Source organism: Pipistrellus hanaki, assembly GCF_964339955.1.
Source record: "Pipistrellus hanaki genome assembly, chromosome: 11".
In the NCBI taxonomy this organism is placed as follows: domain Eukaryota; kingdom Metazoa; phylum Chordata; class Mammalia; order Chiroptera; family Vespertilionidae; genus Pipistrellus; species Pipistrellus hanaki.
The window spans coordinates 22,774,240-22,801,425 of record NC_140513.1 but is presented as its reverse complement, the minus strand read 5'-3'; the positions used below and the strand labels follow the sequence as shown (position 1 = coordinate 22,801,425).

At 37.5% G+C, this 27,186-nt stretch overlaps 1 protein-coding gene and 1 pseudogene across 8 annotated transcripts in view; one reads left to right on the top strand and one right to left on the bottom strand.

Annotated features, from left to right (window-relative positions):
* Nucleotides 1-13,868, top strand: part of LOC311630213 (ferritin light chain-like) — a 100,229-nt pseudogene extending 86,361 nt beyond the window's left edge. Inside the window, exon 2 of the transcript in view lies at nt 13,683-13,868. The product of the transcript in view is annotated as a ferritin light chain-like (transcript). The remainder of the gene's footprint in view (nt 1-13,682) is intronic.
* The window catches only part of LOC311630103 (uncharacterized protein), a 330,231-nt gene that overhangs the window by 220,882 nt on the left and 82,163 nt on the right, over nt 1-27,186 (bottom strand). The window lies entirely within an intron of this gene.

Here is a 27,186-nt window from a genome sequence, read left to right as displayed (position 1 = left end):
CAAGCTGTTAGAGTGTTTAAATTATAATAATTAGTATTTTGTGCAAGTAATTTTACCCCAATTATAAATCCCAAAAGAGTTAAGTAAGAGATATTAAGGAATAAAATGTGTTACTATGCACAGGTACCATGCTAGGTGGTTTGTATTATTAATTCATATTCACAATAGTGTTAGATTTTAGTTATTGTCCATTTTATAGATGAGAAAACAAGGTTTCAGAGAGGATACGTAGCTGCCCAAGATCACAGAAACTGAAAGGTTGGGTCTTAAACTCAAAGCTCATGCTTTCCCCCTCATGTCAGACATGAAATTAGAAAGAATAATGTAAACGTGGTTGGCTAGTTATAATCTTTATCTGAGGGAAAGATGCCACCCATTAGGTTTGTGCCTTCCTTGGTAATCTTGTTCTTTCAGCACAAAAGTCATGCCTACAGCTGAGAAGACCTACACTAAAGAATTCTGTGTCCCAGCGAAAAGAAAATATATTTTCACCCTGGTACGAAGATCTTGCAATGTAGTTCATATCAAAGGCTGAGGAAAAATCTCTTAGTGAGAGCTAAGCCCACAACCCAAGTATGAGAAAATAAGACAATGTCCTTACAGCAGTGAAGAAATTATATTTAAATTATATAAATTTAAAATTATATCATGCAATGACAGATTATGTTAAAGTTTAGTTAAGATAAAGGTATCTAGCCTGGCTGGAGGTCATGGTTAGATTCCTGGTCAGGGCACATGCCTGGGTGGTGTGCAGAAAGCGGCCGATTAATGATTCTTTCTCATCATGGATGTTTCTCTCTCTCGCTCCCTCATCCTTCCTCTCTGAAATCAATAGAAACATATTTTTAGAAAGATAAAGGTATCTAGACGTAGCTGCTTTTATTTCTTTAAATCTGCTTTAAATTGCAGTGGAAGCCACAAGAGTAGGACATTTAGGAGAGGCTGATCCAGGAGGCTGGAGTAACTTCTAGATATTTCTCCTTTCACAACTCGCTCTCATTAACCCTGGCGCCTAGCCTAACTCCAGGGGAGAAGTTTGGGCCCTTGATTTTGTACAGTACGCTGTCCCAGCCCCTAGAGATAAAGCAAAGAACTGATGTCTTCTAAAAGTGAGATTGGTAAATAATTAGTATATAGTAGAATATATAATCTTCTGTAGAAGTAACTCATCTTTGGAAAACGTTTATAAATGTGTTGCTAAGAAGAAGAGTGTGGTTCTCAAGTCTCTATCAACACTGGAGTATTTCCCGAATTCTTTCAAGACAGCTACAGTTTATCTCTAGGAGGGCGTGACTAGAGTCAGTCCAATGGAGTTTGTAAAGGTGGTGATATATCCGATTTTTTTACTTACCTTGCTCAAGGCTACTTCTGATAAGTGATAAAAGAGTGAACTTTTATAGGAAACATTGATCAGTTTTTACTCGGCATATACAAGGAAGAGGATATTTCTATGGTATACCAGCAATATTGATTCCTTACATAGGACCATACTTACAACAAAAAGGACAATCCAACCAAATGATTTTTGGCTAATGAAAACAGCCCCTTAAAGCATGCGACTATCTGTTCCATTTTATTCCTACTCTTGTATTCTCACATACTCATCATCATGTCTCTCTCTCGCTCCCTCATCTTTCCTCTCTGAAATCAATAAAAACATATTTTTAGAAAGATAAAGGTATCTAGACCCAAGCCTGGTGCAACTTCAGGAGCCCCATCCCACTGGCTACAGCCCCTATTGAACCCTATTACATGTCATTCGGCCCCTAACCCTAGAACCTGGTACCCTGCTTCATCATTCACCTGATAGAAGCTGCCACTACAAAAGCATATCTTTTGAGTATCTACAATGTATCAGCAGGCACTGCGCTTTGCCAGTTTCATCATTAATCTCAATTAAACTTCATCATGATACTACAAGTTCAATTAATAACCACAATTTAAAGATGAGAAGATGAGATCAGAAAGCCAGGTTGTGGTAGAACTAGACTTTGAAACCCGGATATGTCCAATTCTAAAGCCCATAATCTTTCCAGGATGTCACATTGTCCCTCAAACTACAGAATACCCTCTTTCTCTCCCGTGCCCACTCATTTCTCTCATCTTTTATAAGGAAGAGCCATAAAACCCCAACAATACCATCCATGGCTCCCATCCGTGTAACAAAAATGAAATCCAAATACCATTTTATGATAAGAGTGAAATCTCGACAGAGTATAGGTATCCTTAAAAGATGAACTTTTAAAGAGAAATTTTATATGATCTAAAGAGTAATAATATCCAGAGAACTACCTGGAAAGGGATTGAATGTGAGAGTAACCAGGGTGAGAACCATGTGAGAATCTGAGCATTGGGGTCCCAGATCCATCATCTCAAACTTGAGTCAGACTGAGACTCAAAAATAAAAAATTCAGCTGCTGAATCAAGGTCTCAGAGGACCAGCCCATGTGGCATGTGTCCTCTTGAGAGAGGCCCCTGGATTTCAGAAGTCTAGAAATGTGTATAGAGAAATAAGGCAAAACACAGCAGGTGATGCCAGCTGGAACCTTTTCTGTTTTATTCATGCCTTGCTGGCAGACGGCTCATTCCCAGGAGGTGGCTGAATCTCACAAGGTTCAGATGTTAGAGGAAACAAATAACGAATTGTGCTGAACCTCAGCTTGGATTCACTCTAGGGTGTGGACAAGCGTTTGTGTCTCCAGAGCTTGCAGCGAAGTGGAAAGCGTGTATTAGCCAGCTTGGTGATCTGAATTGAACAGAATAATTGAACTGTTGCCAAATCCATGGGTGATTAGATGTACTGTGTGAGTCCTGTAATTGTCAACCATGGCCTATACTTGAAAGGTAAGGCATGTCCTTCTTTGCTCCTGGTAACACATTATACATCTTTCTAAACTTACATTTAAGTTTGGTTAAATTTTTGTAGAACCTATAGAGCAGTGGTTCTCAACCTTTCTAATGCCGTGACCCTTTAATACAGTTCCTTATGTTGTGGTGATCCCCAACCATAGAATTATTTTTGTTGCTACTTCATAACTGTAATTTTGCTACTGTTAATAAATTATAATGTAAATATCTGTGTTTTATGATGGTTTAGACTCTACAGCAGTGGTTCTCAACCTGTGGGTCATGACCCACAGGTTGAGAACCACTAGCAGGGTCACCAAAGACCTTTGGAAAACACAGATATTTACATTACGATTCATTAACAATAGCAAAATCACAGTTATGAAGTAGCAACAAAAATAATTTTATGGTTGGGGGTAACCACAACATGAGGAACTATATTGAAGGGTCAAGGCATTAGAAAGGTTGAGAATCACTAGTATAGAGCCTATAGTCCATATTCCTCGTCTATGTTCTTCTACCTAGAAGAGTAACAAGTTTTGTTCCTGCTGTGTAAAAGAATAGTTCCCTTTTATTTCCTTTAAAACTATCTGAGGCATTAAAACCTGTCTTGTTCTAGCTCAGTTTAGAATTAGAACTGCTTCTGAATGCTTCCCTATCTGCAAGATAATGTGCTCAGAGCTAGACAGGTGACAGGAGAAGGATGAAAAGATGGCTCCTTACCTTCAAGCAACTTCCAAATATAGGGGATGCAGACACAATTTTTTATAATAGAAATCTATGACCACGGGACAATTAAAATGACATAAGATCTCAAGTGATGATTCATTATATTATAGGAATGTGGGGAGGCTTCCTTTTTTCTCCAGTAAGTGGGGTGAAGGGGAGATGACATCTTTAATAGAAAACTGGGTCAAGAAAAGGATTTTGCTCATAGCAGTGGTTACTCACTATGTAAGTTAGCTGAGCCAAGTGATTAGGGCTTATAGTCCAAGAGAGAGTTATCACAGACAGTGCCAGAATGGGCAAGTTATACAATGTGTAAGCTATTTATAGACATTATGTGTGAGTTACAGATGATAAGTCTAGCAGATGTTGGGTTTTGATTCTTTAAAAGGAGCTCTTTAATTTATTGAAGTATTCATTTCCATTTTACAATTCATTAGTACTATTTTTAAATTTTAACTTTTCTAAAATTTCACTGTATCTTTCAATAGATGTCAAAGACATTTGGCAGTGGCTAAGTAGAGGAGTAATTTGAGGCCTGGTTGTTGTTAGTAAATACATGCGATCTTAGCCATGCATGGAAGGAAGGCATGCTCTCCAATTGGCACATTGGATGTTATTTGTGTTAATAATTCATCATAGGGTTAAATTTAGCTTAAAAATGACCTCTGCTCCTAGGAATATATCCCAAGAAACTGGAAACACCAATCAGAAAGGATATATGCACCCCTATGTTCATAGCAGCACAATCTACAATAGCTAGAATTTGGAAATAGCCTAGATGCCCGTCAGCAGATGATTGGATCCAAAAACTATGGTACATCTACACAATGGAATACTATGCTGCCATAAAAAGAAGGAATTCTCATCATTTATAGCAACCTGGATGGAATTGGAGAACATCATGCTGAGTGAAATAAGCCAGTCAATGAAAGAGAAACACCACATGACCACACTCATTTATGGATAATAAAGAACATTATAAACTGATGAACCAAAAGATAGATATAGAGACAGTAAAGCAACAAGCAGCTGTCAAATTACAGCAGGGAGGGTAGGGAGGTCTGGGGGAGATAATAGATCAACCAAAAGACTCGTATACATACATGCATATAAGTACAACCAATGGACACAAAACTCTGGGGAAGGAGGGTATGTATGGGAGGGGGAGAATGTAAAAATATGTACACATATAATAATTTAATAAAAAAAGTAAAAAAAAAAATGACCTCTGCATTTTCACTTAAAATGTAATCCAAAATATCATACCATGCAGCACTAAAATGAAAATATTGTGTAGAAAATGGCAAATTTCTCAGACGAATAATAGAACTTCCAAAGCTAGGAGAGGGAGAGTGACCAATCCTGGCTGACTTTGTAGAGATGCTAACTGTCATCTAGCTATATGTACATCTACTAAGAAAAAATTATTTTAACCCAGTAGAAATCACTTAATCTAGTAAAAAAAAAAATCAAGCGAACCCCTTTTAGTGTGCTTTAAAATTAAATTGTCAATGCTAAAGGTGAATAGTGGTTATGTTCAGAAGAACAGAAATGAAAAGCAATGTGTCACCATTATGTTAGACAAAATTAATGATTGCAAAAAGAAATGCAATCATTCCAGACTTTTAGCGTGAAGAAGGCTTATACTAAAAATTTGGTTGCCTATTGAAAAAGAAGAAAGTAGCATGTAATTGTATTAATGAGTATGTTTTATACTAGTACTGCATTTATTTAGAGATGGCATGATTGTATGTTAGAAAATGCTAAGGAATCTACCAAAAAAAAAAAAAAACAATCCTGGAATTTGTAAGTAAATTTAGCAAGGTCACAGTACACTAAATAAATATACACAGATTAATTGCATTTCCATATAGTAGCAATTAGGAAATTATATTTTATGAAAACAAGATACAAGATAAAAATGCAAACTCAATTATATTTAAGTATATTAGCAATTGAAAATTAAATTAAAGCAATATCTCTTACAATAGTATCAAAACATATAATATTTTTTTAAATGTGCAAGGCCTCTACAATGAATACTAAAACATATGCATAAGCATTAAAGTTTTAAAAAAGCTAAAAGTATGGAAAGATTAAATATTGTTAAGATGTCAATTCTCTCTGAACTAATAACTAAGTTTAATACAATTCCAAAATAGTATTAAAATCCACCAGGCATTTTGTTTCTTTGTTTTTATAAAGAAATTGACAAGCTGATTCTAAAGTTTATATGAAATTGTAATAAAACTAGAATAATCAAAATAATCTGGAAAAAGTAGAATAAAGTCTGAGAAATCATAACATCTGATAATCAAGATTTACTATAAAAACTAATGTTAGATGTGACATTAATATAAGAACAGGCAAAAAGATCAATGAAACAAAAAAGAGAACCCATAAACAGACCCAAATATGTGTAATCAACTGATTTTCAACAAAGGTGCTGAAGCAAATCACTGGGAAGAGAAAAATCTTTTAAATGAGTGGTGCCAAAACAACTAGATAGCTGTAATGAAAAGAAAAAATGAACGTACACCCCTACCTCACACCAAATATAAAAATTTATATTAAATAGATATTACACCTAAATGGAAAAGGCAAGATAATTAATTTTCCAGAAGAAACTATGGAAGAATATCTTCACAATTTTGGCAGGGTTGAACACACAGGACACAAAAAGCACCAGCCACATATTAATAAATTGGACTTTATAAAAATAGATTTCTCATTATCAAAATATACCATTAAATAAAAATGTAAGCCATAGACTGGAGGAAAATATTTATAACACATTTATCTTGAAAAAGATTTCTGTCCTTTTTAACCCAAGAACAAGTTTTAGAACAAGTTTCTGAAATTATTAAATTTAGGCCTCTTCAGTTGTAAAGATTTAGCCAAGCTTTACTTAACCTGTTTTTTATTGAGGTATACTATCCATGCAATCATACATCAGCTCTGAAAGAAAAATCAGTTATAGGAGATTAACTCCCATAAATCAGTAACAAAATATATAAATAAAAATTGTGACTTAAAGATATATGAATAGCTAATATGCACATGGAAAGATGCTCAATATTGTTCATCATGAGGGAAAATATAAATTGAAACCCCAAAGGGATATTAGGCTACATCTGATAGAGTTAAGTACATAGCAAACGTTGGCAAGGATGGAGGAGTTGAAACTCTCATTCACTACTGGTGCAATTTGACAACTACTTAGAAGGCTCTATTCATCTATAATAATAAAAGCATAATATGCTAATTAGACCAGACATCCTTCCGGACATCCTTCCATCCTTCTGGACAAAGCAGAGACTGTAAAGGGGGAGAAGCCCAGGTCATGGGTGCCAGAAGGTAGCTGGTACCAGCAGCCAGGGGAAGGAAGGCCTATTCTTGCACAAATTTCATGCATCAGGCCTCTAGTTTTTTTTTTATAAAATTAAATATATATCACAGGTACATAAATTGTCAATATATATCAAATTATACTTAATCTCTGAATATTTGATTGCAAGGATAGTACACCTTAATAAAAAAATTTTATGTAAAACTTGGCTAAATCTTTATAACTAAGAAGGCCTAAATTTAATAATTTCAGAAATTTGTTCTAAGCAGCTTGCTGTCTGAAATTTGACTCTTAATTTCTTTTATTGCTACAGGTATTATTTAGAAGATTATTTTTTAATTGTTCTCAAATGGTTGAATTTTTGTTATTTAAAAGCAATCATTAATGTCTAGGTTTAATATATTAAAGAATATAATTTTATAATTTCTACTATTGATATTTATAATTATTTTCCCTTCAGAGCTAATGTATGATGAATTTCTGTAAAAGTTTTATTAGCAATTTTAAAAAGGAAGCCTAAAATATCCAAATAGATATAAAAGATATGGAGAATTTTGAAATATCAGAATAGATAAATAAGATATAGAACATTATATAAAATGAAAATAGGAGAGATTCTATTTTTCATATTTTTAACATAATCTGTAACTATTGATTTTTGTTTATATTTTGAACAAATTTTGCAGTACATATCTCAAGAGAATGTTATTTGGTCTGCTTAAATATATTTACATTTGAAATTGTACCCTTTACTAAAATAATTTTTTTATTTTAAACTTCTTGTGTCATATTGCTTTAGATATATTTCCTACAAACAGATTTAGTTGAATTTCATATAATTTTGAAAGCAATCTGAGAATTCAGGTCTTTTAATATGTAATTTATCTCAATTATTTACAGCTTTGACTGATATTTCAGATCTTTATTCTTTTATCTAGTTTCCTGTTTTCATTTTTCCTTACTGTTTTATGGAGTTTTTTTTTAGATAGGGTACATTCTTTTTTAAATTATTCTAATAATTGCTTTATTTTTTTCAAAAGCCTCTATTTCCTAACTGCTAGAATCAAGCATGAAACTGTATCTTTTATTTTTCCCTGCTCTAGACATACCATCACAAGTATCCCCAATACACCCATTAGTTTACAAATTCCTTTACTGTTAGATTATTTAAAAATTAATTTATCCATTGTAAATCTCTTGAAATCATTTTTATATTTGCATTCAGCTCTATAAAGAGATTTACAATAATTATTTTTAATAATTCTGTATTGTTGAAAGTATTACATATGCTCCTTTTTTCCCCCATTGACCTCCTCCAATCCTCCCCCCCCTTCTCCCCTCTGCTCCAGGCCTTCAGCGCCCTATTGTCCATGTCCATGGGTTATGTATATATGCATACAAGGTCTTTGGTTGATTACCTCCCACACACCAACCCGCCCTCTGCCTTACCTCTGAGATTCCACACCCTGCTCCATGCTGCCATGACTATGTTACATTGATGTTACATTGCATGGTTTCCTTATACTGTTTAGATATTAACCCTTTATCAGATGTATCATTGCCAAATATGCTTTCCCATACAGTGGGTTCTCTTTTCCTTTTGTTGATGGTTTCTTTTGCTGTGCAAAAGCTTTTTATTTTGATGTAGTCCCATTTGTTTATTTGCTCTGTAGTTTCCTTTGCCTTAGGAAATGTTATCTGTAAACATGTTGCTATGAGAGATGTCTGAGATTTTGCTGCCTATGGTTTCCCATAGGGTTTTTATGGTTTCATGACTTACATACAATAACTATTTTTGAACAGTGTTTTTCAGACTTTGTTCCATGGAATCCTCAGGTTCTAAAGAGGTTCCGCACAGGTTACCAGTGGGCGGATTTCTTCCTTCTTCAGACTCTCCTTAACCAGAGAATAGCGACTGTATCTGTTTTATATTTTTAGTTTTCAAGAACGATATTCTCTAGGTATGGAATTTAGTGACTAAAAGACATTTGATAAGCACTGATTTGGACATATCCCTAGTTAGTTAGTTTCAGACCTAGGACAAAGTTCTCCAATCAATCTTAGGCTTGTCCTTCAGTAACTATTTCCAAGGAGGGTACATACTTTGAGGCCTTGCATATCTGAGATGTCTTTTTTTCTCACATGTTAAAGATGATTAATGCTGGATATAAAAGTAATAAGTTACAAACTTTTGTTCTCCAAACTCTGTATATAATTCTCCATTTTCTTTTAAAGTTAAGCTTTCAGAGTAAAAACTAGAGAACAGACTTCTGTCGTTTTTTTTTAAGGTAGCCTGTTTCTTCTGCTTATATGCTTATGAAAGTTTTTTATATCTTAAAAATTAAAATAGTTGCGGGTTATAACCAGTGTGTGTCTTTGTGCATTGACCTGTCAGGAACACAATAATTTTTTTCAATATGGGTCTCACTCCTGCTCCTGAATTTTCCCCATTAGTTTAACTGTCTTCTTCAGGAATACCAGTTATCTATATATTTATTCTCTGGTCTTTAACATCCAGATATTCTGTATCTATGTCAGAAGCCAAACAGCTCCCTGAAATCCTCCAGTTTCTGGACTCTGCAGTAAACCATTTCAGAGATGGGCTCTTCCTCTGGATCTTCTAGATACTCTTTCTTCCTTTGCAGTAAAGTCTTTTTCACACATTCCATATGGTTTTTTCCCCACACTCCTTATTTATCTTCGAACAAGTGGAAATTTATTCATATTTCGTATTTGTCAAAAAATAGGAGAGTTTAAGTACCTTTGGCTCTATTCTATTCATGAGATGTGCACAGCATCTGCTCAAGCCCTGATTTCCAGCCTTTCCCTAATGCACCCTTCTTCTACTGAGGTTCCACCTTGCTCCACCAGCTCTGTCTAACCTCCTGGTACTGTGAACCTAAAATGTACATAAAAATCTATAATTCCCAGCATGCACTGTCCCAGGGTTCTGATGGTGGTGATGGTAACAGTGATGGTGCTTTGATTTTGTTATTGTTATTTCTGACCCAACCTAAACCTAAGAAGCTTTATCTGTAAGAAATTTTCCCCTGAAAATGCAATGTACCTCCACCAGTCTTTCATCTCAGCCAAAGCTGACCTTGTTTTCTGAGAATCCAAGCTCAGTTCTGAGAATGTTAATTTCTTTAGCTATAGAATGATGTGACAATTCTCTGAACCTCACTTATCAACCCACATGAGTGAAAGCCTACCCGCCCAGTTTTCCTGATAATGGACAGACAATGGAGAGGACATGGTGCCTTCCCTCCCCGTTTTAAAGGGTTTCTGTGTCGTGCAGTAAAGCTGACTTGGTGTGCCACAGAAAAAGACTGGGGTAGGTTTGTCTCAGACTTGCTCAATAGTTAGTATAGATTCTTGACCAATTTTGAGATTATGCTGTCCATTGGGCTTATTTTGTGTTTAAATTATTATAATTTTTCTTTGTCTTTATAGGCATTTTAGTAGGCACCTTGGGAAAGACTTCACCAGGGATTTCTAGCCAGGCTACATTTTTAGCTGGAACTCCTACAGCTTCTTAGTGAATAATTAAAACATGTCTGGGGAAGATATTCAGCAACTAAATCAACGCTGGAGATTATTATTCAGTAAAGATATGAAATCTGGCTATCTCACTGTGAAAGAGAGAGAAAACATTATTTTTCAGGAGCAAAGTAAAATTCCTAACAACTGACTAAGGTTCCTTACAGAAATGATGACAAAGAATGGTATTCCCAAAATAAAAGGCTCATGCTGACAGCTCAAGTTGCTCTCCACCCAAGCAGAATTAAGAGTACCATTCTGCAGACTTGGGATTCATGTCACCACATCGAGTCCGAGCTATAATGAAGGCAACACTGTTTTGTAAAAAAGAACACCATGTGGCGGCCTTGCTAATCTTCTGGATGAGAATCAGCTGGAAGTTGGCAACACATATTGACATGCCTCGGACTAAAAGGAGTTCTTAACGTGATAGTGCAGTTTTCAGAATTAATAAGAGATGTATGGTAAAGATAATGTGGAATATGGGCAACTGTAAAACAGTTGATTACTAAGCACCTAGGTCCAATGAAATTTTTAAAAACTGGATAGTTCAAAAAAAATAAAATAAAATAAAAAACTGGATAGTTCAAATAAAACCCCAGAGGTAATAGGAGAACACAGTTAGTAGTTGGTATCTGAGTGGGATGTGGGGGAAAATGCTGCTAGATGAGAGTTCATTTAAGATTGAATCTTGTCATAAGTTTTAAAACTAATTTAGGTTAAGCTCTTTAGTTAGAGGCTAAAAAACAAAAACCTTAAATAAAGGAATGGGTAGATGGCTCACTCTGAGAGCTGAAACTGCTTTCACCAAGAATAAAATGTTCCCCCATGAGAAATATGAGCTCTCCATGTCTAGTGCCCTAAATAAAGGAGGCCCAATCACCTTCCTGAGTTGAACAGCTCCAAGTTCTTCACCAGCCAAAGGAGCAGAATTTAACAAGGAAGAGCTTGCCTTCACCACACTAAAGAAAGGCTAACACAGCAGCCTGTTTAAACCTAAGTTCCAAAGTAAGAGGAGCCAGAAAGGGAGATAGGTACAGGGCTACGGAGGGGGGATGGGAACTGAGCAGCTGAGACTGGGATGGAATTGGGAGGTGGGCAAAATATTTTTTAAAAGCAGAACCTCAGTATTCTGGCAATACATGACAGGGAAACATCTTGTTTGAACTTGTCTGTCCTGTCCATTCGATAGATGGAGGCCAGCTAATCCTTGGATAAAATTATTTAGAGCTGAAAGAGAATTTATTCCAGCCCCCTCACTTGAGGACACTTAGGCCCCAGGAGATTAAAAGACTTGCCGGGCTTGTGTGGTAAATGAGTTGCAGGAGTAGAATTATAACCCCTGATGCTTTTATGATGTTCTTTCCACCACAATACCAATCTCCTCATGGCTTTTCTTGTGGACAGTCTAAGGGAGGCAGTGTGATGCAGTGGGAAGAGAACTATAATAGCTGTAAGTTCTGAGTCCTAGTCTTCGCTCTCCTAGTTTGAATGACAGAATCCTAGAAGTCAAGACTTTATTTGGTTCAACTTGCCACCCAGAACGAGAAACCCTTATAATATCCCTGGGTGGGCAGCCAGGCTCTTGTGAACCCCTCCTCAGGGGTAGATATCTGCTGCTTTGAAAATTCTATTCCGATCTCCAAGAAGGGACTTTCATGTCTTCTCCATGATAACACTGCTCACTCAGCCCAGCAAGCATTCACTCACAGCCCCATACTTGCTAGATTCTGGAGCTGTAATCTTGAAATTATAAACTTGACATTGAGGAACATATAACCTAGTTAAGGGAGATTGTCCTTAATCACTATTAAATATGGTAATGCATGCTGATAACGCATGCCTACAAGTGCCAAGCACATGCAAACACTCAATAAATAGCAGACATTATTCTTATTAACTGTTACATAACTCTTTTATCATCTTATGCTCAGGTGAAATTTCTACTTCCTTCAAGAGTGCAGCACAGAAGGTGGCAGGATAGAGGTCAGCAAACTTTTTCTATGAAGGGCCAGACACTAAATATTTTAGGTCGTCCAAGCCGTACATCTGTCACAACTACTCAACTCTGCACTTCTCGCAGGAAAGCTGCCTTAGAGAATATGTAAATAAATGGATGTGGCTGTGTACCAACAACCCTTGATTTATAAGATAGAGATTTGGCTAGATTTGACCCACAGGCCATGGTTTGCCAACTTCGGCACTAGATGTTCCACTATCCTTAGCACCTCCTTTAGTTTGTCAGCGTCCCTTTTGAAATGTGTCGCTGAAAGCCAAGCACTCTCTAAAGATGGCAGAACCAGTAGAAAGTACAATAGGGCGATTAAATACCAGCAAGTAGGACGCTATAAGTCATGTGCCCTGGTTCCAAGGTGATCAGCTTTTAAAATAAGCAGAGTACTGATATTAATTTATTGCTAGTTTACAATGTGCTTTCAGAAACCCTCTCAGTGCTTCATCCCACTGCTGGCTTATATTAGTTTTGAGATCAACTAGAAATCCTGGGAGTAAGGATGTCATGTCTGGTTAAAATGGCAAGAGTAAGTGAAAGTCAGCATTCTGAACAATGAGGAACCTGCAGCCCCTTCCCCAACCGGCTCTCAAAATTCGAAGAGAGACCCAAGTCTATGATCCCACACCAGTGTAAGAGATTAAAGGATTCCACTCTAGAGAAACAAAGCTAAAAAAAGATACTGATCCCAGATCTGTCTCCTGCTTCAATAGTGTTTGGACAGAACGGACCCAGAGATGCCCCTTCTTCCAGCTTCCAGCCACCCTCCTGCGTCTTATTCAGTCACCCCCTTCACAACCACCTCCAGCACCAGCCAACACACTGTTTCTTTTTTCTATCTTAACTCCTTATTGCCAAACAACCACGAGCTTCCAAATTTGTCAGAATTATTGCACCGAGGTGGAGGCTGCGGTCAACCACCTGGCCAACTCGCATCTGCGGGCCACGCACACCTCTCTCTGGGCTTCTATTTCTCTTGAGGGTGTGAGATGCTTATTTTGCAAGTTGGCAGAGAAGAAGCACAAGGATGCTGAGTGTCTCTTAAAGGTGCAAAACCATCACGGTGGCCGCATTCTCTTCCAGGACGTGCTGAGGCCTCCCCAGAGGAGTGGGCAAAACTCAGGACACCATGGAGGCGCCTGGCCTTGGAGAGGAGCCTGATCCAGGCCCTTTTGGAGCTGCAGGCCCTGGGTTCTACCCCTGCAGACCCTCATCTCTGTGACTTCCTGGAGAACCACTTCCTGAGTGAGGAGATGAAACTCTTCAAGAAGATAGGCTATACCTGACTCACCTCTGCAGGCTGCCGGCCCCCAGGCTGGGCTGGGCGAGTATCTCCTCCGAAGGCTCACCCTCAAGCACCATGAGGAGCCTGTGGAGCCCAGAGGCCTTTGAGATGCCCCTCTGCATCCCCTGGTGTCTGGCTTTTACCTGAGCCTCTCCCCGAAGCTACTAGTCATTCTTTTAACCACCCTGAAGCCATCTCCACATACTGGGCCAAATGAAACAACAAAGCTTTTTGCAGGAGGGAAAAAGATACTGGCATTTGAGAATCCCCAACTAATGTGCTGGGTTCTTTCTGAGCGGATACTGAAGTTCAGGCCAGCAACAGATGACAAGGATCACTAGTCATTTCAGAAATATCTCTAATCAGTTTTTAAGACAGAGACTAATAAAAACATGCCCCTAAAAAAGTGCAAAGAACTAGAAATAATACAAGGAATTTCCAAAGAAAACCTCCCCCCCCGCCCAAAAAAAAAAATCTGTAATTAATATCTTCAGAGAGATCTTTTCAATGCCTAGTAAACTCACTAAACATGAATATGTAGAATGCCATGAAAAAAAATAATACTACTCAGAGAATAAGAAAAAAAAGTTCTTGGTATTTAAAAATATGACAACAGGAAAGATAAAATTGAGCAAATCATCCAGAAAGCAGAACAAAAAGAAAAAGTGAGAGTATCAGCAGAGAAGATCTAACATTTAACTAATAGGAATTCCAAAGAGAACAAATAGATAACAAAGGAGAGGACACTCTCTAACAACAGAGGCAAATTTCCTAGAACTGAAGGAAATTAGGTTCCCGGTTCAAATGGTCCCTGACAGCACAGCATAGTGTGCTGAGCACCTTAGCACTATAAGTGTCAGAAGTTACTCAGTAACTAATCTTTACTGACCTGGGCTAGGTACTGGTGACCCAACAACAAACAGGAAAGACACAATCCCTGACTTTGGAAATGTATAGGCTAATCGAGGATCAGTCCTCTTCATGTATCCCCCAAATTGACTCTGCTAAGAGACACAATTTCCCCCCAGACTAAAAAGTGTTTGGCTCTCAGTAAACAATGGGCCTGGTCCAGGTGATCATGCTGCCCATCATGACTAACTACAGACCCACTCCCAGCCCCGGTGACTGGTAAAAACTTAACTTTCCCACCCAGGGCTTCCCTCTTCCCCCAGTTCTCTCAAACAGGTTGCATGTGAATGTTTATACTTTCTTGCTGCCGTCCATCCTGACAACTGGCTTCTCCAGAGTTGGCTTACTAGTAGAAGCCATGTCAACAACAAGTGATGTACATATGCCTTCTCTAATCCTTTTGAAAAGTAAGGGGGTGAGGTGGTTGATAGATATATAAAATTCAAGAAAATGAGGCTAGATATATAAAATTCAGACAACTTTGCAACTTGACAACTTTGCAAAGTAGATACTTTTGACCATTTATATGCCAAGTGCAGAAGGGTTTAAGTAACCTACCCAGGGGTCCACAGGTAAGGAATGGTACTTCTAGAGTCACGCCTGGGTCCTCAGACCCAAATCACAAATTCTTCTTTCTATTAGACAGACTTACTTGTACATTGAATGAGCCTCTTAACATCCTCTCAAAACAAATAAAAACATATTAAGCAACATCTACCATAAAATCACCTCCAAAATTAATCATTCATAATTATGAACCACAAGTCAATCTCAGAATTAACACAATGGAACACTTGATATTGCCAGGAAGCCTATATGAGGTATCAAGACCTTAATGTGAGAAAGACAGCAAACAAAGCTCAATGGCATGGAGGTGTGGGGGTCAGATACAAGCCATAATTCTGTCTTAATATTAGGGTCAAATCAAATAACCTCCCTGGATGTACTGGTCATTATTATAAAATAAAAGAATGAGACTAAACAGGGCTGAATTCCCTTTCAGATGTAATATTACTTCTGAAAAAGGAGGACTTGAATTTAGTCCCTATTTAACTACACTTTATTAAGTAATTAATAAACATGAAAAATTGTTTAAACTCACTAGTAATCAAAAACACAAATTAAATCAAGAGGCCAATTTGCCTAACAAATTATCAAATATTTGTAACTTTTAATATTTCTTTAAGATCTAAGTGATAATTGTTTCCTGGGGGGAAAACTAGAAATAGAGCTATGGTGGAGATCATCACCCATAATCTTACCAGTCAAAAATAACTACCATTAACATTTTAATGTATGTCTTTCAAAAGCAGCATACTGCTATACTTTTGGTGTACCCCCAAAGAAAATGTATTGTGAATATATCTCCATTTAAATGTAAATTTATACCATCCTTTTATGTGGTTGAATCATCATCATTTATTTAAACAATTCCCTAGTACTAGACATTATTAGTTGCTATTTTGCTATTGTAACCAGTGTATCCTTGGGTTACAGCTTGTCTGATTATTTCCCCAGGCTAAATTCCTGTAAGTGGAATTTCTGCTATGTACATATGTAAGACTTGTGGCAACTTTTGCCAGACTGTCTTCAGAAATTCACTCTCCAGCAGCCCCATATAAGAATGCCTATTTCCCATACCTTTACCAACACTGGGTGCAATAATCTTAACTTTTACCAAACTGACAGGTAACCAGTTTAACTGGAGTTCTCTCTTTACTAGAGAGTTAAAGCTTTTCATACATGGCTATCCTACATTTTTAATTATTTATTTTTTATGATGATTATATCCTTTGCCTGTTTTTCTGTTGGGAAGTTCATGGCTGGTGAATTGGAAAGTATCATGTTCCCTTGGAATTCTTCCCATGAGGAATAAGTGAAGGAAAAGAAGTTTTTCTTAAACTGGGGAAAAGAAGACTCTGGAGAGCCTGGCTAGCATGGCTCAGTGGTTGAGTGTCAACCTATGAAGTAGGAGGTCGTGGTTCAATTCCCAGTCAGGGCACATGCCTGCATTATAGGCTCGATCCCCAGTGTGAGGCATGCAGGAGTCAGCTGATCAATGATTCTCTCTCATCAATGATGTTTCTGTCTCTCTATCCCTCCCCCTTCTTCTCTGAAATCAATAAAAATATATAGTTTTTAAAAAGACCTGGTTAGCCCTAGCCGGTTTGGCTCAGTGAATAGAGCCTTGGCCTATGGACTGAAGGGTCCTGGGTTTGATTCCAGTCAAGGGCACCTGCCCAGGGTTGCAGGCTCGGACCCCAGTAGGGGGCGTGCAGGAAGCTGATCAATGATTCTCTCTCATCATTGATATCTCTCTCTCTCTCCCCCTCTCCCTTCCTCTCTGAAATCAATAAAAATATATTTTTAAAAGACTCAGGTTAGATATGATTATAAACTATAGGCATCTGAAGAATTGCTCTTGATTCAAGAAACTGTACAGGATGTAGAATGCAGACTCAGACATTATATGTTAAAATAGGACAACTGGAATTTGTACAAACCAAATAATATAAGAGAGGTCTTAAGCAAGTCTGGGTGTCATCTGAAGGTGATCTCCCATTCATAGAATATTATCCATCCCACCCTGAAATATAGCAGGGGTCCATGGGTCCAGTGTCAAAGCTCATTATTATGCCAGCCCTTCACAACTAGTCCATCAAATCAGTTCTGAGTGGAAGTGAATTATTCTATTCAGGAGATGTTTAGTCATGGAAAAACTGTGTTCATCCTACTTCTTATCACAAAATTCCTGAAGATTATACAGGACAAAGAAACCTTAACCACAAATTTTTGTCAGTGTGTTTTCAGAGGCTTCCAGCTTCAGTTTTAAGAGGAAGTATATCCCTTTAAGCTGTAATTCAATTCTAAGTACAAGGGTAATTTCAGACTCTCAGATAATGGCAGGCAACTTCATGCCTGTTTTCTTGCTCTGAGTACAACTCCTAAAAGTCCACCTCCTTGGAAGGCAGGCTTTGTGGTGGCCTTTAGCACCTATTAATTCTGAAGGCAGTATAATCACCCCCAGGCAAGGGTCCTCGAGGTAGCCCTGGACCCAATACCCAAGTTGGGAATTCAAATATGAACAGTTCCGTGTTACCTTCTGCCTGGATATTCAGAAGTAAGGTCATTCACATGGCAAACACCCCCAGCAGTAGCTCCCTTGTGATGAGTCACTTATTCCGGTTGGATTTCAGCCATGCTAGAAGTTACATTGCTAAAAACAAAGCATAATCTTTTAAATCTGTCCAATACTCTACAGTCCGTTATGACCATAGTCAGCAGGCAAGTTCCAGAGTCTTATTATTCTAAAGCCAATGGAAATACTCCAGAGTAGATTGACAACCATAAAAGAACAGAAGGCACAAAGCCGGACCTGGTCAGTTCCCCTTTTAGTAGATAGTTCAAAATCTGCCCCACTTCTGTAGGTAGGTCATCAAGGGATTACTGCAGCATAGACAGAACATCACTCTAGCTGCCCATCATTAAGCACGCAGGTAGGGAAGGACCCTCACAATGCCTGGATTCTTACTCATACAAAGACACACTGTGCCAGGGTCCCAGCAGGTCTGGTGAGCTGGTAAGAACCATGTTCATTCTATCTTCTTAATAATGACCATACACAAGGAGTCAAGCTTGGACATACATCCATGCCAGCTTATTTAAGAATGATCTGACAAAGCCCTTGGCAAAGAACTGGACACCTAAAATGATTGGATACTATCCCTTCTCATCTCTTTATCCACTTCCCCCAATCAGAAATGGCACGTGACCCATGCTGGGATGCTGTACCTTCACTGCAGCACACATAAAAAGTTCTCATACACAGGGAATTTCTTTAGCCTGAAAGTTAGCATGACATTTCTCCACCTTCTCGTTTAAGAAGCATTAACACTTGGACTACCTGAAATTTTTAAATTGTATAAATAAAATCATAGCCAAAATAAAAATGCAAACAACCAACTGGAAAAAAACTATTTACAGCAAAAAAGTGAAAGATAAACAGTTTGTATCCTTAATGTTTGAGAGACCAATTTAAAAAAATGTCATAAAAAGACAATGAACCAAAGAGAAAATACAACTATCATACAATATACATTCACTGGCCATCAAAAATGTTTATTTAAAGAAAGCACAATATTTTACTTATGACTTAGTCTGTCAACAGTATGTTTTAATATTTCTCAAAGCTTCAGAACTGCAATGTCAATGGTCCTGAATATCCCATGGGAGTTTCTAAAGACCTCCAGAACACCTAGGATTTAGAGGCAGAGTGTATTCCTTTAGAACAGATTGGTGACTGAATGGCAACTGGAGACTCACTACCACATTCCCCTGTCCTAGACCACTATGTCCTTCACTTTGTCCTTTTGGGCCACCATCCCTCTTCCTCCCTCCCCTCCCCCCTCCCCCCAGCCCAGGAGTGAGGTGGGCATGAGCTCTTCAGAGCCAAAAGATCCCAATGTGACTCATCAGGCTAGTTGTTTTTGTTTCATCACTGAATGACTCCTATCTCTTTCTCTGAATTCTTTCATGATGAGCAGAGCAAGGGAGATACAAGTCTGGAGATCAGCAGCCTCATACTGAAAACATATTGGCCCTTACATAAAGAAGAATAATTCTAACTCTGTAGCAGAAAGCGCGTGTAGAACAAATTGGATCGGTGTGAACTGGTTTGCTAAGGGTACAACGTAAATTACTAATTCACCCAGGGTAAGAGACATCACTAAGGAGTATAGAAAGGATACTGCTGACCAAGGACCTACCCTGGCTTTCACACTTACACAGTTTTTCATAACACAGGGATCACTCCCTAAATATTGACAGGCATTCTTAGCATAGAGCAGAGGATCCGCTAGAAAAGAAAAATTTGCCCATTGTCCTTTGATTGGTCTACAAGCAGACCAATGGATTCCCTCATTAGCTAGTTCAGTTAAATCCCAGGCAGCTGAGGACAACTAGAGGAAATACCTAGGCAGGAATCAGAATTTTAGATTGGAGAAGACCTAAGAGGCTGTCTTGAGATTCAAGTACCTATATAATACATGAATGACCTCTACAGCATTCCAGATGGGTGAGCATGCAGTTTTCTCAAGAGTACACCATCTTACAATCGAATAGAGCTTCCTTTCTAATCTCAAGCTAAAAATATTTCCCCTCCCCTATAAAGTCTAGCTTTAGACTCAACGTAGTGTTGTACATGTCACTTGGAAATCAGTCCTAGGTGCTTCCATCTAATAAGGACTATGAGAAGGCAAAATATTACTAATCTGCCTCATAGGAAGAGGTACTCTCCTCCCATGAAAAGCTAATCTTCATCTTTGTGCTCTATTCTAATGTTACTCAAACTGTAAGGTGTGTCAGAATTACCTAAAGAACTTAATAAAATACGTATTGCTGCTTACCATTCAAAGTTTCTGAGGTGTGGCCCAAGAATTTTTTTTTAATTTATATTTATTCCCAGGTGATGATCTTCTGCTCATCTAAGAACCTCTGCTCTAGATCAGGGATCAAAAACCTCTGTCAAAAGCCAGATAGCAAATATTTTGAACTTTGCAAGCATATGGTCTCTTCTGCAACTACTCAACTCTGCTGTTGTAGTGGGAAAGCAATGAAAGACAAAAGGCAGGAATCATAGAATTTTGATTGGAGAAGACCTGCAAGGCTGACTTCAATGGCTGTGTTCAAATAAAACTTTATTTTTAGAAACGGGCCATGGACAAGCCTTCAGGCTGTAATTTACCAACCCTTGCTCTAGACTCTTGCTGCTCAGAGTTCTACTTCCATCCTGCCTTTTGTAGAAAAGTTTCTTGAATACATCAACACTCACTGTTTCCACTTCTTCACTCCCTCATTCTCCCTACAACCCTGTTATCTAGATTCTACTCCCTCCAATGCACTGAAATTGATTGAGCAGTCATCAGTGCTGTTGTATGACAGTTTTCAGTCCTTTCCTTTTCTATGTTTTTCTCTTGCAATGATTCTGCTGACTTCTCTGTCTTTCTTGGAACATCTTCTTCTATCAATTTCTTTGATACTGCTTTCTTACAGCTCCTGTCAAACTTCTCTTTCTTCTGCTCCCTGGAAAGGGTCTGGGCTTGGTACTGGAGGGATCAGGGTTGGGTACCCAATCTATTCCTGTGCCAAACTATCAGCACCGTGGCATGCATGGCAGGTGAACACTGGACACTGAGTCTTGGTCCACTTCCACCCGGGTACTCAGCATGTATTGTGTGGCCCAGAGGTTTAAAGATCCTTGGGGGCAACCAATCTGTCTGCATGCTTTGGGACAGTAGACTGTGGATAGAGGACATGAATGGCTCCACTTCCCTAAGCCAGCTCTGATTAAGGCTTGATGCGGAAATTCCACTGTGATAGAAGGAAAAGCCGTGGGCCAGGGCATGCCCTTGCCAACAAGCACCCTCTTGGCCGGAAATATTCTTTCAGACAGCTGTATGGGGAGGAGAATGAGAATCCTCTCTCTTTCTTCTTTCAACCTTCCTGAGTTTGGCTTAAACTGGTCTCTTTTGGCTAGCTCAAGGCACCCTCCAAAAAGAAGCCATAGAACATGAAATGTGTTATTTTGATAATTCCTTATACAAATTAAGTGCTCTGATGTTTGCATTTAAAATTGGCATGGCTGAAAGTCAGTCTCTCCCCCCCCCCCCCCAAAAAAAAAAAAAAAACTATTTTATTATTCCATTTATATTAAATGTCCAGAATAGATACAGCTATAGAAACAGAAAGTAGATTAGTGGTTACCTAGGGCTTGGGAAGGGGGTAATTGAGACTGGTAACCGGTAGGGGGATTTCTTTGGGGATGATGAAAATGTTCTAAAATTAAATGGTGGTGATAGTTGCATAACTCTGTAAATGTACTAAAAACCACTGAACTGTGAACTTCAAATGGGTGAATTTATTGTATGCAAATTATACCTCAAAGCTGTTTAAAAATACTGGCATTGCACAATATAAAGATGAATGATAATATTCTTGCCAATAATTTAAAGTTTTAATTATTCTTTATTGAAATGACCTTACATCACAAACAAAAGCTACCATGATGTCAAGAGGGAGACCATAGAAGAAAGGGGAGAGCTTTGTACTCTAACTTAAATAGCACTTTTTCCTAATTTTGAATAATAGGTCCTATATGTTCATTTACATTGGCTCTGCTTATAACCTCTTAAATACTGATGATTCTCATGACTGATACAAATTTGAAATGCTTTCTCATTAGGTTTAAATATGCATTTTTGGATTAATAATGAGACAGAACATGTTTACACATGGTTTATCTTCTAGTGAAGTCCTTGTTCAAATGTTTTGCTTATATTTCTCTTGGATTTTCTTTTCCTTATTGGTTTGTAGGAGTTCTTTATATATTCTGGACATTAATTCTTTGGGTTATATGGGTTCAAATAGTTTATCAAAAATCATACTGTCTGATAATATCAAAAGTTGACAAGTGTGTAAAACAACCAGAATTTTTTTATTAAGTTATTACATATGTGTTCTTATATCGCCATTACCTCCCATCCCTCCCACTCATGCCCTCAACCCCCTGCTGTCTGTGTCCATTGGTTAGGCCTATATGCATGCATACAAAAAACCACTGAACTGTGAACTTCAAATGGGTGAATTTATTGTATGCAAATTATACCTCAAAGCTGTTTAAAAATACTGGCATGCATACAAAAAACCACTGAACTGTGAACTTCAAATGGGTGAATCTTTTGGTTGATCTCTCCCCCTTACTCCCACCCTCCCCTACCTTCCCTCTGAGGTTTGACAGTCTGATTGATGTTTTTCTGTAACAAGCAGAATTTTTACACATTGCTGGTGGGAGTGTAATTTAGTAAAAACCACTCTGGGAAATCATTTGGAGCTACCTATGTATTTGAATGGTACATACCCAATGACCCACCAGAGTCACTCCTAGATATACATCACAAAGAAACTTTTGGGAATGAAAAGTACAGGATAGGGAATATAGTCAATAATATTGTAATGACAATGTGACAGGTGGGTACTGGAAATATTGGGGGAATCACTTTGTGAAGTATATAATTGTCTAACCACTATGTGTATACCTGAAACTAATACAATATAAAATTGAATATTAAATAAAATTGTTACTTTTGAACAATTGTAAGAGAAAGTATATGTATATTGCAGTGTTCTTTAAACTATAATTTATAATTGGGGGAAAACTGGAATAAATCCAGATGCTCATCACAGATACTAAGTTGTGGCCATATTCATATAGTGGAATACTTCACAGCCATGCTAATGAATACAATATAACACACAATGACATAAATAAATAGGTCTTGATATTAGGTGAAAAAAAATCACAGAAAAATCATCTGGTATGAGTCCATTTAAATATGGGTTAAAATAGTAATGAAAATACATGTTGTTTAGGGATACAACCAAATGTACAGTAAAATCATAAAGAAAATCAAGGGTATAATAAATACAAAATTTTAAATGGTTATCATGTACCTCCAGGAGGTAAGAAAGAAGATGAGATAGAGGCAGATGAGGAACTTCAAGCTTATTCGTAATGATAGGCAGATGGGTGTTATTTGTTGATTTTTTTAATAACTTACATGCAATTTATAAATTGTTTTGTATATTAATATTGAATAGATATCTACTAATGTGAAGATACATGTTTATTGAAATTATCATTGCAAATTATACCATGTAGCAACATAGAAACATACTTCTGATGTGTTACTTAAAAATTAGAATAAAACCTGTATATCAAAAGCTATGATTTCAACTACACACAAATTATAAAAGTGGATGCAAACTAAATATAAGCAAGGGGGGAAAAAAAGACACTTGACTTTTTAGTTTAATTTTTCTTCTTTATTTCCATTAATGTGGTCATAATTCTATGCCAATAATCAAATGATACGATTAAAACAGAAAATCAATGCTCTAAACAAGTCTTCCATTAAAGTTATTTGGATATGCCAGACAACCAAGACACTATCTTTCTCAATTGCAAAATATTCAAAGGAAAAAACAATGTCATGATTGCTGCACTTGTGAATCTTGCTTTATATAGCAATCAAAACACACCTCATCAGCCTTCTTCATCCATGTCATCTTTGGCCATAATCCTGACAACCACAGAAACATGGTACCCAGACAGTTGAGAAAGAACACTGCCCCCAAATCTTTCCTACGTCAAACTCTGCAGCCCAATGACCTCATTTTGTGGGAGACAGAAGAGAAAGTTTGTGACCAGCATACTCCTTGTTAACAAGGGACTAAGAAAATGGAATATGATTTTAGAAAACTGCATCAGTTTCTATTTAATTTGCAATCAAAACCATTCTTACTATTCTGAGTAAAAGAATCATCATGAATAATCCAAGGTCATCAGAAACTATCTCAATCATATTAAGAAATAATCTAAATGTTTCTTGAGTGTTAAAAAAAATTGTTTAAAAAAAAAACACTTGAGGAGCATTAATACTTATAGTTGTATCTGTCCAAATATCTAAAGTTTGCAAAAGAATAGAAAATAAAGTACAAAAGAGTGATGGTGTTTTAATGACTTTAAATCATAACTGAAGTGTTCATACCGTCAAACTTAGGAGGAAAAAAATCACTACTGCTATATTGAAGTTAAGAATAAATTAGAGGCATGTAAAAGTCTGGAATAACAATATGCTATAAAAATTACTGATATAAAAATATGCCATTTAACAAATTTGATACTACAGAGACATAAAATTCTACAGAGAGTCTGGAAGCAACCATGTGAACATAAGGAGATAGCTGGGGTAATGCCAACATGGTTAATTCAGAAAGAAACTCAAATTTATAACTGGTTAGATTTAATTTCTGTTTTGAAGATAAATTACAATGCCAGAAATCTATATGCTTCAGAAATTTTTCTACTGGTATTTAAAGGCAAAAACTGGACAATATAAAAATATATTTTCAGTAAACATCTTCCCTTTCCTCGCTCTCAAATCTCATGAACATCTCAGTTCACACAAATGGATGCACACACTCACACACACACTTATATACACACCTCCAAGCCTAGAATTTCAGTAATGAATAATTCTAGGTTACCAATTACTGTATAATGCAATATATAGGTAAAAAAAAAAAACAACATTGTAATTGTTTTAAAACCAATAGTATCATTTTGGCGTTCAGAGATTTTTTTTTAAAGACATTGATTTAGAAAAAGTTGGAAAAGAAGCCCAAGTTGATTGACAGTTTGAAGTTTGTGCTTCCTCCAATTGATCATAGCCAAAATGCAAATATGATTAAGTTCTGAGAGACAGGAATCTGCAAAGTGTCTGCCGCTTACTAGCATCTTTCCTCTAGGTACCATCCAGCCAGGGCATCAAGGTGTCAAGGGTGACTTTGTAGCTTGTTGCCTCACAAACACCTTGGATTAGGAAAGGGAAAATAATCATCATTCCATGCTCCAAATCTGATGTGGTGGTGGAGTTGTTATTGGAAGGTAGGGTGTCGAGTTTATGTCTGAGATCAATGGGAAAGAGAACTGAAATGGACTGTTTGCCAAGGGCACACAAGGAGAAAATGGTGGCAGAGGTGCCATGTGGTTACCATCTTTGCCTAAAACAAAGTCTACACTTACCTACATCATTAGGAGGTAAGACTTACACACATGTACACACTCTACAAGTACATGTCTTTATTCTATTAATCACTTAAATAAAAATTGCATAAACATAAACCCATTTTGTATAATCATTCAACTAAGTCATTCAACAGTTCATTTAGAAAACCCATTTACAAACTAAACCATAATTATATGTGCTACATGTTGCTCTGAAATATAGAATAAAAACTGCTTCAGCCTTTGTCTGTTTGGCTCAGTGGATAAAGAATCGGCCTGCAGACGAAAGGGTCTCAGGTTTGATTCCAGTCAAGAACATGTACCTTGGTTGCAGGCTCCTCCCTAGCCTGGGCCCTGGTCAGGGCTACTGCAGGAGGCAATCAATCAATGTGTTTCTCTCACATCGATGTTTCTCTCTGTATTTCCCTCTCTCTCTCACTCTCCCTAAAAAAAATCAGTGGGGGGTGGAGGGGAATGACCTCAGGTGAGGATTAACAACAAGAAAAGAATAATTAGTTCATGCTCCCAACAAACTTATAAACTAGACTAAAAGATGTAAAAATCATCATCATACCCAATACCCGTGGGGGAATGGATCAAGTATTAAGGAGACAGATCAGCATTTGTCAAGTGGGTTGGCCAAGGCCATCCATTCATCGGTTAATAAACAAACAGGGTGTTTGAGTTGTGCCAGGATCTGTGCAAGTTACTGGAGATAGAAATGAATGCCAAGTCATATCCTCCAGGAGCTGTGGTCTGGAGGTTTAGAGGCAGATGAGTTAGATCCAATAAAGAAACAGACTTGAGGGTAATAGGAGTTGGAATGGTAACAGGGATTGCAATTCAAATTACAAAAAGTTATTTTACAAAGTGAAGAATACCTTCATAAGTCACCCTCTTGGGAGTTCTGTTTCCACCCAGGATATAAAAAGCTGGTAACAGCCCAGTTTAACCTTAACAACAATAAAAAGCTGGATAAACTCAAATAATAACTTCTGAACTATCAGAGAGTTACAGTCCCATGACGGCCAAGGTAGCCTAAATTTTAAAAAAGGAGGGACTTTCCAAGGAGCCAGGAAAACAAAGGAAGCAACCGGGGTGCCATACTGGTGGCTAATAAGAATTCAGCTAGTCAAAACCGGTTTGACTCAGTGGTAGAGCGTCGTCGGTCTGCGGACTGAAAGGTCCCGGGTTCAATTCTGGTCCAGGACATGTACCTTGGTTGCGGGCACATCCCGGTAGGGGGGTGCAAGAGGCAACTGGTAGATGTTTCTCATTGACGTTTCTAGCTCTCTAGCTCTCTCCCTTCCTCTCTGTAAAAAATCAATAATATATATATATATATTTTTTTTTTTTAAAGAATTCAGCTAAATTTTTAACTCATTGCAAAAGGTCTAGCTTTTACCTTTCTCAATTCACGGCAGCAATACTGTAACTATTTAAAAATAATAAACTTAAATAGAAAGGCAACAGCTTATTTGGGCTTAGGAATAGTTGTTTTTTTCAACCCTGGCAAGCCTTGCATTTCTAGATTCTCTCTATTCCCTCTGTTTCTGCTCTCAAACCAGCTAATTCTTGCCTGAGCTCATCTCATTCCTGAAAGATGTTGCTATAAGCAGCAAGTAAAAGCCAATACACATTAACACGCCGGCTCTTTATAACAACCTCCCCTGGAGTACTCACATGAGAATCAAATAAGTGACCTTGTATTCACTGAACACACAAAAAAGGTCTTCAAGTGGTGAAAGTGCTTACTGTGGGATTCCTACACTAATTCATAAACCTCTGTATACCTAAGAATCTTAATCCATTTCTATTTTAAAACAATTACAACACCTAGAAAAGAAAACAGGACTAGAAACAGAATAGAGTTCAAAAAGAAACCATACACA